General features: G+C 40.7%; 1 protein-coding gene across 7 annotated transcripts in view; it reads right to left on the bottom strand.

Moving 5' to 3' along the window:
- The window catches only part of Agbl1 (AGBL carboxypeptidase 1), an 887,605-nt gene that overhangs the window by 601,956 nt on the left and 272,699 nt on the right, over positions 1-12,950 (bottom strand). The gene's annotated exons all lie outside the window — the stretch shown is intronic.

The raw sequence follows: 12,950 nt of genomic DNA, 5'->3' as shown, positions 1-12,950 counted from the left end.
CCATGCATAGATATAACCTCAAACCCCTGCTTGGATGTAGCCCATGGCAGCTCAGTATCCAAGTGGGTACTCTAGTAAGGTGAACAGGGATTGACTCTGGCATGAACTCTATGGCTAACTCCTTGACCTCCCCAGCCCCCTATGGGAGGAGCAGCCTAGCTAGACCACAGAGGAGGACATTGCAGCCAGCCCTGGTGAGACCTGATAAGCTAGGGTCAGATGGAAAGGGAGGAGGACCTTCCCTATAAGTGGACTTAGAGACAATAAGGTATGAAGGAGGGAGGGTAGGATTGGGAGGGAAAGAAGGAGGGGGCTATAGCTGGGACACAAAATAAATAAACTGTAATTAATATAAAAAATTAAAAAATTATTAAAAAAAGAAAGGCATTTGTCATGGTTCTGTTAAAGACTGATGCTAAGGGTCATGGAAACATTGTTTTCTGGTGGTTTGTCTGTTATGCACACTCAAAAATAACTTCTTACAAAAGTTTTAAGAAAGTAAGGAGTGCCATTAGACTATAACTCAAATATTGTGCATTAGGACCAAAATAGACCCTGTATGATTTACATCCCCCTTCCCCCCAAAAAAGAAACCCACTTAGGAAAATGACTACGAGACATAGGATCACAATCATAATTGATGAAAAAAAAAAAAAAAACAGTTCTTCATTTCCACTCCCAGCCATACAAGAACAAATGGAGTTAAAATGTATCAGGATAAGATTAGAGTGCCCACTTGCATTTTAACTCTGGTTGTTCAACACTAGCCTGCATCACTAAGAGATGCAACATCAGCTGAGCTTAGAGATCCATAGTTGGTTGGGTAAACTCACACGAGTGGACACCAGCTAAAGGGAAGTTCATCTGCAGATGGAGGAAAGGATAGCAAGCCATTTCTAGCAGTTTTCAAGCTCTGTTGGTGATCCAGCTGAAAATGCTAAATGCTGCTGTTTTCAACACAGAGCTGTTGACAAGGAGATTTCTCCAGGGATTCCTTGGGCCAATTTTCTCTTTAAAGACCGGAGGCATAAGTCAACTAAGGGTGAGTGTCTTCAAAGTACAATAATAACCACTCTAATTAGACACCATCTCCTAAGCGGGACATCAACACAGCAGCAGTGGCTGGTGCCAGTAAATTAATTTTTTTTTTAATCCTGCTGCAATCACTCCCCTGACATGCCTACCCCTCCTAAAGCTTCTCATTCGGTTATTTTTTATTTATTGTAATTACTTTAGTAATAAGATTTGTTTCCTTGTTATTATATATGTTACTGTGCAGAGTAACAAAAAAAAATAATAGCCAAAAAGAGTTATGTATCTTATTTATCTCCTTGGCTGTTATTGGGCCGGGGGGGAAGGGTGGAGAGCGGGGGAAGCTGTAAATAGAGAAGAAAGTGTTTGTTGGGAAGTGAAGATGTATGGGAGCATATTTGCAAAAAGAAAGCGGGGCAATGAAGGAATAAGCCTAATAATTCATAAGGGCTAGGTGGCTCCAAGAGATAAATAACCAGGCAAAGGCAACTTGGAAGGTAGAGTGAGGAGGATGGGCCTGCATGGCTAGAGTTTAGTTGCTGTCTCTGGCTTTCCTTGGCCTTTCTGAGCATGAGGCAGAAAGAACTGGAAAAGCTGCAGGCTCTAAGTTGGTTTTCCATAACCAGCTCTGGAAAGAGAAGCTCCCTGTGACTCCTGATTAGGAGAACTTTTCTGGAAACCTGAGCTGCTTCTGATACTATGTTTGGGGTATGTCTGGGATATAGTCTTCAGGCTGAGGAAAAGAGACCCCAATGACCCAAAACCTGGCTCATTACAGTCCTCCTGGAAACTCTTACAGACGTCTTCATGGAAGTGGCTTATTACAGACTGACTTCCAGGGGAAGAAGTTAGGTTTCCAATCCATTCTGATGAACCAGCTAAGTCATTTAAAGGCCAAGCATAAAGAAGAAGAAAGGGGTATCAGTTTCATTTCCCAGAATTCAAGCTATCTATACTGCTATATTTTTACTCAGATTTACTCAGTGCTCTCTCTGATACATCATAGATATATGCCATATATGATATCTGGATATATCAAGTACAGTCTTTCTCACCTTCAACCTCATCTCTCCTCTCTGTGATTTCTGTCATAATGGTATAACCTATTCAGGTGTCTTTGAGAAACCGAGGAATTTAAAGTAACATCAAGATGATCACTCTAGCCTGGCCCTAGCCACCGAGAAGAGCTTTGATGGTTACCACTGAAATCCAGGGATCACAGGAGCGAATGGAATCTCTCTTTGTACAACACAGTTTCAAAGTCCTGTGATATTTTATCATGACACCAAGTAGGTAAGGCACCTTGGGTAAGGCTTGTGACCCTGCATAAACTGAAGGAACAGGAGCAGAGAGATTAAGCAACTGGTCCAAAGCCGACCAGCTGAAAGGAAGTCAAGTTTGCCCTCAGGCAGGATCTTTTGATTATCTGGTCAGGATTATATTCTGCATTACCCATGCAACCACCACAGAGAGATAAAAGAGGAATCAGGACAAAGGATGATAAAAATTGTTCCCCTTGAGAAGGCAATGTGCTCTTATGAGAGTTCTGATAACTGAATGGACTATCCCTCCCCTCACAAAGCAGACACCCTCCCATTGAGATTGGAGATTAAATAACAGTTTTTAAAAAGCACCCTTTGTTGTGCCAGGGTTGTGAGGTCTGTTATTCCCACTTCCAGTCAGACAATTGTTTGTATTTTAGGAGGCCTTATATTTCGCTAAATACATGGTAAATGAAATGGAAGATGAAACACTGTATTTATATAGTAGCCAAGAGATGCTCCATAAAGATTTCTAAGCACATGTTGAAAGAACATGTTAGGAGTTGGGCATGCTCTGATGACACACGGCTAAAGAGAATATTGAGAAAGATGATGTCATGAGCTTCCTTCCATCCTGGTGCCCCTACTCCCATTTCTTTCCCCCTCTCAAAGGGCTGGAGAGGAGGCAAGAAGAGAGTGACAGTGGAATACAGTCAAACACCAGAACGTGTTCAGCCAATGAAGGATCAAAACATTTAACAAAACAAACACATTTTCCCAAGAGCTTCAGTCCCCACTTGATCAATGATTCTGCAACATTGGCTCATTTTTAATTTAATACTTCTGGGAAGCGAGGGGGGAAACCCATCAAATACAGGCACAGTTGGCAAGAGCTGGGTATTAGCAGTTGGCAGCATTTATTATCGCTGTTTATGAAGGCATAAATTAGGTTTATGCTGATATAATTAATAACCCTAAATTTGGGAATAATAAATAGTAATATTTATTCAAATATGAAATGTCTGAGAAGGGCAAATGGAGTCTCATAGCACCTGATCCCCTTTCTGTGTGCAGGCAATGGAGGAAGCCCCTGGGGAGTGTACTACCAGAACTCTCAGCCCAAAGAGATAGGGCACTGTGCCTTATGCTAATGGCTTAACAGCAGGACCTTGAGAGTTCCCAGAGCAAATCATTTCCATTCTGATCTCCATGAACAAGTTCATCAGCAAGATTGAGTGTGTCGATTTTCCTCTGAACCAGGGCTCCATTGTTCTCAGCCCACACTGTGCCTGCGGTTTATGAACAGAAGAGGATTGGCAGTCACAGCAAACACAGCATTCTTTATGGGTTTTCCTGTCTCCTTCCACCTGTCAGGACGGGTGACAAGAAAGCCCTGCAATTTCCCTCTAGACCATGCATGAGCTGAGAAGTACTGACAGGCATTTGCAAAGTAAGAATTTAAGGCATTTAAAAAAAAAAGCAAAAAAACAAAACAAGAAAAAACAAAAACAAAAAAAAACCCTCTTAGGTATCTTTCATTTTTTTAATTTATTTTTTATTTATTAAAATTTATTCACTTTGTATCCTAGCTGTGGCCCCCTTCCTCCTCCCCTCCCAATTTTGCCCTCCTTCTCTCTTCTACCATGCCCTTCCCCCAGTCCACTAATAGGGGAGGTCCTCCTCCACTTCCATCTGACCCTAGGTGTCTTTTATTTTTAAATTTCAATTTGTGCCTTTCATTTTATGAAGTTGGGAGGGAGACTATGAGATCAAAATATTCCTTTTATTTGTCCCTTTTGTCTTTTAAAATATCTTAGAATACAAAATGGACCAAGAGAGACTTCTATTCCTTCTATTTTACCACCAAAGGTGAGAAATAGATGGAGAAAATTATAGTTCCTCGGTCTAGATCAAAGTAACAAGTTTTCCCCAATTTTGACCATAACCAAGACAAAACAAAGACAGAATAAGATATTTTTACTCCCTCCCCTAAACAGGTTAGAACTGGAATCTGGACCAACCTTTCATCCAAATACTCAAACTCTATTCTATGTCCAAAATCTGACATTTTTCTTAAAAACAAATAAAGCAAAAACGTTCATCCACAGTTAACTCTGAGACACTACAAACAATACAAAAGAATAGAAATATTGCAAGTAAATACTATGTGAGCAGTGGGGCTTAATTGCATGCACCATTAATCAGATCACTTAGGCTTCAGAGGCAGGAAGATTTCTGTGAGTTCTAGGCTAACCTGATCTACAGTGAGTTCCAGGACAGACAGAACTACATAATAAGACTCTGTCTCAAACAAAACAAAATAAACAAAACCTATGTGATCACAGCTGAGTCTTTGGTTCAGTGGTAGAGTGCCTACCTGGTTCATGCAGAGCCTTGGTTTGATTTTCAGACTAAAGGAAGGGAGAGAGGGAGAAAGAAAGGGAGAGCAGTGAAAGGCAGAGAGGGATGCAAAGAGAGTTGGAGAAGGAAGAGAATGAGGAAGACAACTGACATTTTAGTTTCTTTTTCAGCTCTCAGAAAGACTGAAGTTCTGTGTAGAAGGAACCAACGATGGGTGCAGGTTAAACTTTCACAACTAAGAGGGTAAAACTACCAGGACCAATGTTCTGCAGAAGGATGTCACAGCAGGAGGTTTGCATTGCCATGGGCCGACTCTGAAGGAAGAATTTCAGAGCTGAACCTGGAGCTGAACCTTCAAGACACAGTACTGCTTTATCTTATCAGCGCCACCAGCCTCATTTCTACAGAAAACAGGGAAGCAAAGGCTTATCTTTCCAAAGTCTGGAGAAAAACATGTAGAATGTTCTCTTATAGGCTCTTCAGCTTGTGTTTATCTGTCTTCAGAAAGGTATCTTTTGGGTGAAGGGTGGACACAAGGAGACAGAAAGAAACAAAGAGACAAAAAAAATGTGTTTACAAGCAAGGAGATAAAGGCATTGGAACAAAAAAACAGAGGCAGTAACACCGTCATAGGCTGGCAGGCTTGCCCATCCCTTGCTCCTTCTTGTCCACCTCCACCTCTCCCTCATCCCCAGAAGAAAAGCCTGCTCCTCTGCCCTTGCTGTGTTAGAGGAGACTGCAGAACTCAGAGCTGCAGGCATACAGGCAGTGTATACTTCAGAAATCAAGCATAGAGCAGGAAACCTAAGGAAAAAGGAATCACTCCCTCCCATTTTCTGATGGTCTGAAAACATAAATCCTCCCAACTTAGAAGAAGCCACAGATGCCAAGCTTATTAAGCCTCAGCTTGCTCAAAACCACCCAGATATAAAATCAGGCTCCCTGCATGCCCTTGGTAATTCTTTCAAGAACATGAATGATGAGTAAAAGCCAAAAGAGGAAATTAATATATATATATATATATATGTAATTATCATGCCCACAGTAAACTGACCCTAGATCCCAAAAGTCTAAGAAAGAAATTTCCTCTTTTAATTTAACCTGTAGTGAAACACTGCTGTCACACATATCAACATAACACCCACACACTAACATCTGACTGAGCATATATGCAAATGAATAAATACTCATTTCTAATTCAAACCGTTCAGACTTCTTTCTCTGCTATAACTTCACACGTGAGCCACATTTCAAGAGATATCAAAATGATCAGGTGCACTCAAGGGGAGATTCAACAAACAGATATTAGACACTCTCCACTTCTCATTTTCTAGCTAGAATCCTTCAGATGTCACCAGGAGGATGGACTAGAAGCTGTGATGTGCTGAGGTTGTATAACTTAGAAGCTAAATAAAAGCTTTGCAGCCAGACAAACCTTAATTCAATTACTGACTCCAAAGCTTACAAGTTATGTGACTGACCCTGGAGAAGGCTGCTCTCTCCTTTTGCTCAGTTCTTTTTAATCTGCAAATTGTGGGTAAAAGGGAGAAAGATTCCCAGCTTTTCTGGGAATTTTATTAATTTGAAGTCACAACTATAAAAATTTAAAGTTGTGTTTATTCTATTAGACCAGTGCAAACGCTAATGTTGATAATGTGTAGTCACCCCAAGGGTATGAACACACACCAGCACCGTTCATGCTTAGTGGGGACATAAATAATAGAGGCCATAATAGAGGGGATCCAGCCAAAAGCATCAAATACACAGTTTACATAATATCTGATTCTATTACCTGCACTTGAAAATTTATTTTAATGAAATGGTCAAATAAATTCATTAAGAATATAACAATCATTGTGGAGAATTCTTTACTAGCTGTAGTCCATCAACACTCTAAGACTGTTATTTTAAAACTAATATTGATTACATTATTTTCCTTGGAAGATTTTGTTAGTCTTTAAGTTATGCCACAGAATATAAGATCTGTGGAAAGTATTGGTAGACGTGATTATATAAGTATATCTAAAGTAATAGCTTATAAACCTCCATTTCAGTTTATGGACAAATAACTAAAGAATCTTTAACAACGGTGCTTTTCTGTGGAATTCTGTAACCTCTATGTTACAAGATTCTTTGTGAACAACACTCTTTGGAATTATTCAACATAATACCGCTAGATTTGAATGTTTTTAAATTTCCTTTTCTAATTTTGTGATTGTTTTTAAAATGAATTTACAGAGTCATATGTTTCCATATGAAGTTTCACATACATTGTATTTTGGTTGATTCACCTGCATCCCAGTGCCCCGCACTTCCCTTTCCTCACCTTTTCACACTGTAGCTCCTTGATTCCATTTCTATAACACTGAACTTTCTATAGAATATAAACTTTCTACATTCCTTTATTTTTATTATATATGTGTGTGTTTTGTCTGCATGTATGTATGTGCACTGCATGGTACTTGGTGCCTCTGCCCATGGAGGCCAGAAGAGGCTGATTGATCCCCTAGAACTGTTTTTTATTTAATTTTTATTTATCATTTATTACAATTTATTCACTTTGTATCACAGCTTTAGCCCCCTCACTCGTCTCCTCCCAGTCCTACCCCCCACTTCCTCTTATCCCACCTATGTCCCTCCCCTACTCCACTGATAGGGGATGTCCTCCTTTCCTTCTATCTGACCCTAGCCATTCAGGTCTCATCAAGGCTGATTGCATCATCTTTCTCTGTGGCCTGGCAAGGCTACACCCCACCCCCTAGGAGGGAGGTGATCAAAGAGCATGCCACAGAGTTCATGCCAGAGACAACCTCTGTTCCCCTTACTAGGGAACCTACTTGGAGACTGAGTTGACCATGGGTTACATCTGAGCAGGGTATCTAGGTCCTCTCCATGCATGGTTCTTGGTTAGAGTATCTGTCTCTGTAGGTCCCCCTCAGCCCAGAATTTTTGGCTCTGTTGGTCTCCTTGTAGAGCTCCTGTCCCCTCCAGGTCTATCTGTCTTCCCATTCTTCCATAAGATTCCCTGCACTCTGCCCAGTTTGGCTATGAGTCTCAGCATATGCTTCAACCCTTCTGGGTAGAGTCTTGCATAGGCCCTCTGAGTCTTTCATTGTCCTGTTCTCTGACTTCTCCCACTTCTGATGTCTATCCTGTTTGCCCTTCTGAATGAGGATTAAGCGTCTTCCCTAGAGTCCTACTTTTTGTTTAGCTTCTTTAGGACTATAGATTTGAGAACTCAAGAAGTTAAACACCAACAAGCCAAGTAATCCAATTTAAAATGGGGAACAGAACTAAACAGAGTTCTCAATAAAGGAATATTGAATGGAAGAGAAACACTTAAAGAAATCCTCATTCAGAAATGCAAATGGGATGGACATCAGAAGAGGGAAAAAACAGGGACCAGGAAGGGAGCCTACCACAGAGGGCATCTGAAAGACTCTACCCAGTAGAGTATTAAAGCAGACACTGAGACTCATAGTGAAAATTTGGGCAGAGTGCAGGGAATCTTATGAAAGAAGAGGGAGATGAAAGACCTGGAAAAAATAGGAGCTCCACAAGGAGAGAAACAAAACCAAAAAATCTGGTCACAGGAATCTTTTCTGAGACTGATACTCCAACCAAGGACCATGCATGGAGATAACCTAGAACCTCTGCACAAATGTAACCCATGGCAGCTCATTGTCCAAGTGGATTTCCTAGTAAGGGGAACAGAGGACTGTCTCTGACATGAACTCAGTGGCTGCCTCTTTGATCACCTCCCCATGATGGGGAAGAAGCATTACCAGGCTGCAGAGGAAGATAATGAAGCCAGTCCTAATGAGATTTGATAGGCTAGGGTCAGATGGAAGGGGAGGAGGATGGTCCCTATCAGTGGACTGGAGAAGGATCATGGGAGGAGAAGAGGGAGAAAGGGTAGGACAAAGGAGCGGGGCTACAGCTGGGATACAAAATGAATAAATTGTAATTAATAGAAAAATGAATTAATTTTTAAAAATAAATGCTCAATGTCCTTAGTCATCAGGGAAAAGCAAATCAAAACAACCCTGAAATTTCACCTTACACCCATCAGAACGGCCAAGATCAAAAACTCAAGTGATAGCACATGCTGGAGAGGATGTGAACAAAGGGGAACTCTCCTTCATTGCTGGTGGGAATGTAAACTTGTACAACCACTCTGGAAATCAATCTGGCCCTTTCTCAGACAATTAAGAATAGGCTTCCTCAAGATCCAGCTATACCATAGCTAGGCATATATCCAAAAGATGCTCAAGTACACAACAAGGAAATTTGCTCAACCATGTTTGTAGCAGCTTTATTTGTAATAGCCAGAATCTGGAACCAACCTAGATATCCCTCAACCGAGGAATGGATACAGAAACTGTGGTATATTTACACAATGACATACTACTCAGCAATTAAAAATAAGGAAATCATGAAAATTGCAGGCAAATGGATGGAATTAGAAAAGATCGTCCTGAGTGAGGTAACACAGAAGCATAGAGACACACAGCATATACTCACTTATAATTGGATATTAGACATATAATATAGGATAATCATACTAAAATCTATAGTCCCCTAGAACTATTATGGACAGTTGTGAGCTGTCATTTTAGGAGTCGAGAACTTAAGCCAGATCCTCTGTAAAAGCACCAAGTGTTCTAAACCATAAAATATGTATCTTTTATCATACTGTAAACAAAGGAAATATTTTTTTAAACAAAGAAGTCACATATATATGCTGCTAAGACACATAAACATGGATGGAACATGGGTGGTTCACCCCTACAATATCAACTTGGAAGGCAGAGACAGGAGGATTGCTATGAGTTTGTGGAAAGTCTGGATTGCATCATGAGTTCCAAGCCAGCCTGGGCTACAGAAATCCTTTCTCAAAGAAATAAACAAACAAAACCAAAACTTTTGTACATCAGGTGCTTGATGTAGGGACACCTTATTGTTTGTTATCAAAAGCAGCTAGTCACAGACAGTGCTTAGAATCCCTCTCTGGGTGGGTTATACAGATGCTCTATCCATAAAAGTCACTAGAGAAAGAAGGGAGTCCAGAAACAGGCAAGAAGAGCACATTTCCTGTTAATAATTCCCAATTAATATAACTGAAGCAGATGCAGCAAATAGTATTTATCAATAGAACTTCTCCAGCCTCCCAGGAACCATAATGGCTGCACTTGTGCCAAGAAATCTGTAGCAAGAAGGACTAAATGGTACTTTGCATTTGGAATCAAACTGCTTTAGACTCCTTCATCCCCTAGCCTCTGCTCTGTTGTCCACTGAAATCCCAACCAGGTCAGTCTCTGCCCGAGTTTGCTTTCTTTTGCTGTGATAAAAACTGTGACACAAAGCAACCTGGGGAAGGGGTTTATTTGGCTTACACTTCCATGTCAGTGTATCACTAATGGAAGGAAGTCAGATCAGGATCTCAAGTAGGAACCTGGAGGTGGGAAGAAAAGCAGAGACCATGAAGGAATGGAGCTTGCTGGCTACTCCATCTGGCTAGCTCAACTAACTTTCCTATACAGTCCAAGCCCACCTCCTCAGGCATGATGTTGCCTCAGTAGGTTGAGCTAATCCTACATTAATTGAAAATTAAGAAAGTGCGTTACAGACCTGGCCAGAGTCCAATCTAATCTAGACATCCCATTCACTGAAATTCTCTCTTCCCAAGTGACTGTGGATTATGTGAAAATGACAACTGAAGCCAACTATTATAGTTCCTGTTCAGAGTTTTCAACCCCAGCATTTAGAGCAGTCACACAAGACCCCAGGTTCTGGCACATCAACCTCTGCTCTTTTCTCCTTCCATCTTTTGTTTACTTTGTCACATCTTGTTGCAACAAACAGACTTGTACCATTGGTCCAGACCAATCAATGACTGCATGCACTCTTATCATTTAAATAATCTAGTATCCTGAACACGACATTTTTATCATTTAGAAATCTATGAATCTTTTACAAGTTTCGTGTCCCAATTTTACTGAGCATGGCTCTTAATATGTATTAACTATTAGACTTTTATCCACTGTTCTTTTGGGATTTCACTCAATATAACTTCCACTTTTTACCTTCACCAGTTTTTTTGGGCATGGACCCCTCCTTTAAGTCACAATGGGAAAGCTGAAAACTGATTGAGAGGTTTCTGAACACTTAACTGAAGAATAACAGAAGATAACTGCACAAAGAAAATTTAAAACATATTATCATTATAGCTGTTCTCATTCTCAAGTGGCCATTTAAGCGACTGTCTCCTGTGGCCTCTTCCATGTGGTATATGTCATCTTTTCCCTAAAACTCAAAGGATCCTCTGGTTAGACCAGAATCCTCTCAATTTGAACCTTATGAGAATTTCCTCTCTTTCTTAATATCTTTCAAGAATCTTTCCCTTTTTCAGAATTTTTCCTATTCTGGGAAATCATCACCCCACTCAATGAACACAGACAGCTGTATCCACATAAAGGCAATTTTGTGGGAACAGCCACCACATATCACAAACACACACACACACACACACACACACACACACACACACACTCATGCTGTGTAATCCTGTAGTCCAGACCAGATGGGAAGGCAGCTGATGTACAATGAAGGCTGAATTTCTTACCAGTCACTATTCCTTGGGAGTTCAAAGAATATCTTCCATTCTTAAATGGTTCAAATAAAAGGGGAAAAATTGTTCACTTATGAAATAGTCTCCTATTTAAATGCAACAAGTCTGAGAACCAAGAGATTTAAAAATCTTCAGTGTGTTAGTATTTTAAAGATGCTTTAAATACATTGAAAAATAGGGCTTATGGTCAAAACAGGCAGGAAGAATCACGGGCAGAAGCTTATGGCAAAACAAGCCCTCTGTGAGCTTGAATCACGAAGGGAAAAGAACACAGAATGACCAGTGGAAGAGGAGTCCTGCAACGATAAGTATTCACAAGCAACTAAAGGGTGTTTATATCCCAAAGCTGCCAATAACAGGGAAGGGTATTGCCTTTCATGGAAAGAGCTGGCAAGAACAGAACATTAAGGCCTAAGCCAACCTGCGAATTCAAATTCCATGAAGGGGAAATAACAGTGTACCAGCCAGTTGGTTCATCCTGGGCCAAGATGGCAGACAACTGGGAGAGAATTTGCCTTAGCTCATCCCAGGTATCCTAACTATGAATTTCTAGGTTAATATGAATAATTTCAGAATTGATGTGTGGTAGGACCAAAACTGTCTTTGTATTGCCATTCAAAATGGGGAAGAACTGATATATTAAAATTAACCAAGTTTTAGAGCATACAGGCTTGGTTCATTATTTCACAAGCTCACCATGTGGTTTGGGCGTGTGTGTGTGTGTGTGTGTGTGTGTATACACAGAAATATGCATGTGAGTGTGTGCAAATGTGTGTGTGTGTGTGTATGCATATTTACCTGCCTGTGTGTGAATGTGTACCTGGGTAGTTAATAATCTGCCCTTTTTTTTTTTTTTGTTCCGTTTCTACCTTGGACTTTCTTTGTGATCTCAGATGAGTCATTTCACAGTTTTTGGTCTCAGTGTCCTTATTGTTTTAAGGAACAGAGTAAAAGTACTTTTACAGAGTAAAGTACTTTTTTAAGAATATCCTTCCCCAGTTTCTTTATCCATTCTTCCATTGAGGGACATCTAGGTTGTTTCCAGTTTCTGGTTATTACAAATAAGGCTATGAACACAGTTGAGTGGGTGTCCTTGTTGTCTGGTGTAGCATCTTCTGGATATATACCCAGGAATAAGATAGCTTGGTCTTGAGATGGAGCTAGTCCCAATCTTCTGAGAGAGCACCAGACTGATTCCCAAAGTGGTTGTACAAGTTTACACTCCCACCGACAATGAAGGAGTGTCTTCTTTTCTCTACACCCTTGTAAGCATGTGCTGTCATTTGAGATTTTGATCTTAGCCATTCTGACCAGTTTGAGATTGTTTTGATTTGCATTTCCATGATGACTAAGGAAGTTGATGGGCACCTGAGACTTCATGTGAGTACTGAAAAGGGAAAAGGGGACCGCATTGGACATGGATCCACATGCTATCTTTTTGATCACTTACCCCTGGTGGGACTGCCTTGCCAGGCCACAGTGGAAGAGAACATGCTCAAAACTGATGTAACTTGATGATCTGGGGTGGATGGGAAAGGGAGCTTCCCTTTGCAGAGGAATGGGCAAGGGTAGAGGGTGAAGGGAGAAAAGGAGGGTGGGGGTGGGAGGGGCAAAGGAACAGGGCTACAACCAGGATGTAAAGTGAATAAAAAATAAATAAATTT

The sequence above is a fragment of the Meriones unguiculatus genome, chromosome 14 (assembly GCF_030254825.1).
Source record: "Meriones unguiculatus strain TT.TT164.6M chromosome 14, Bangor_MerUng_6.1, whole genome shotgun sequence".
In the NCBI taxonomy this organism is placed as follows: Eukaryota; Metazoa; Chordata; class Mammalia; order Rodentia; family Muridae; genus Meriones; species Meriones unguiculatus.
This window is presented reverse-complemented; position numbering and strand designations above follow the sequence as displayed.